The 1,691-nt window shown below is 39.6% G+C and overlaps 1 pseudogene; it reads left to right on the top strand.

Annotated features, from left to right (window-relative positions):
- The first annotated feature begins 231 nt into the window (after positions 1–231).
- Positions 232–1,082, top strand: LOC104876492 (annotated as a pseudogene).
- Positions 1,083–1,691: the final 609 nt, after the last annotated feature.

Below are 1,691 nucleotides of genomic sequence, written 5' to 3'. Positions count from 1 at the left end.
GAATTAACTTTTCAAATTGAATTAGGTTCAAAGATAGCCTATGATTCAATTTTGTTTAATGATTCATGAGAAAAATATACAGTAGATGGGAGGTCTTCTAATACCTTATTTACATCTAAAATGGGATGCCTAGTCAGCAGCCATCTTGCTCTTGCCCTTGACCAGAGTCTCAGGTCGGGCACAAGGACGACAAGACCTCTTCCAGAACCTTCACTGACCAAGCACTGCTGAATGGTACTTTCTGCCGCTGCTACAGCGGCTCCCTGTCTGAATAACGCAGCTCTGTTAGGACCAGGGCTACAGCACGCAACAAAGATCTTTCACACAGGGCAGCCAAGACTTGCTCCTCTATAATATCTTCCTGAGTATGGCAGAAAAGTTCTTCTTCGGCTGATTCCTGAGGAATTCTTCCAGTTCCTTAGTCCTAAAACTGGTGTAACAGACCCTACATGCTTGGAACTGGACTTAGCTTGTATTTTCTGTCCAAAGAAATTATTTGACTATTAGAGAGACCTTCTCTACCATATGTCTAGTAGGGCTATTTGTCTTCGCAGTTAAAAAATATGGTGGCTTGCTGGGGATTTAGCTCAGCGGTTCAGTGGCCAGCCTTGCAAGCGCAAGGACCCGAGTTCAATCCCCAGTACCCCCGCCAAATAAATAAATAAACAAACAAACAAACAAATAAATAAATTTTGAGCAAAAACATCACCCATTCTAGAAGAGGCAAAGCAAGCTTCCATGAGACAAATCCAGGACGCAATTGAACTGGGGAAGTCACAGCGGGCACGTATTAAGAAGCATCACTACCTTTTTGAGGTGCAAGGGGATAATATTGGTACGGCTTTGGAGGTTACTATTTGGGAAAGGCTACACACAAGCATGTAAGGAGGTAAAAAAAAATCACCTGGACTATCACATCTCTGTGCAGAATATGCAGCACGGAAGAGAAGAGGAGCACATGATGAACTGGGTGGAAAGCAAGTGGTGTAGAGCATCTCTCCGCAGCAGGGGAAGGAGCCTGCAAGCGGATTGCAGATCGAAAGCCTCTTGCAAAGGAGACTCAAGCACAGTCCCTTATGTGAATGTATCTATCTCAATCCAGACAGCCTGAAACACTTGACCAAACGGAAACAAAAACTTCCCATAGTGCTGTCTAGTGAAATTACAATTTACTTTTCCTAAGAAAGAAAAGCTTTGGATTTCATTCAGTGAGAGCTAAATATGTCGGCAGTCAAACCGTCCTCATCCTTACTCTGCGCTTTGAGGTTTTCTGTGATCACTTTTGGGTATGCAGCTTGTTTTTATCACCTGACTAAAAATATAATACATAAATAAAATAAAATAGGATGCCTCAATGGAACCGAAGGATGGGACATACCATTTGTACGATGGTGTTTTGTATGGATACAGTATCTTCCCAGGTTGGCCAAAGAAATTTGAGTTTGCTCACTTATAGCACTAGATAGTAGAATCTAAGAATGAAACAACAGATTATTTTTAAAATTTATTATTTACATGACCAAAATATTCATGAAAACTATATTATACTAATCAATATTTTCCTTAGATTAATTATTAAAAACTTGAGATCTCTGTAAAGTAAAATGGAAAGCATATTTTAAAAATTACATTTGTTTCAATTTAAGTATTTTAGTTTGTCAGTAACAACTTTGTTCTTTTTTCTGACTCAT

This window comes from Fukomys damarensis, unplaced genomic scaffold, assembly GCF_012274545.1.
Source record: "Fukomys damarensis isolate Sample0158 unplaced genomic scaffold, DMR_v1.0_HiC HiC_scaffold_15, whole genome shotgun sequence".
In the NCBI taxonomy this organism is placed as follows: Eukaryota; Metazoa; Chordata; class Mammalia; order Rodentia; family Bathyergidae; genus Fukomys; species Fukomys damarensis.
This window is presented reverse-complemented; position numbering and strand designations above follow the sequence as displayed.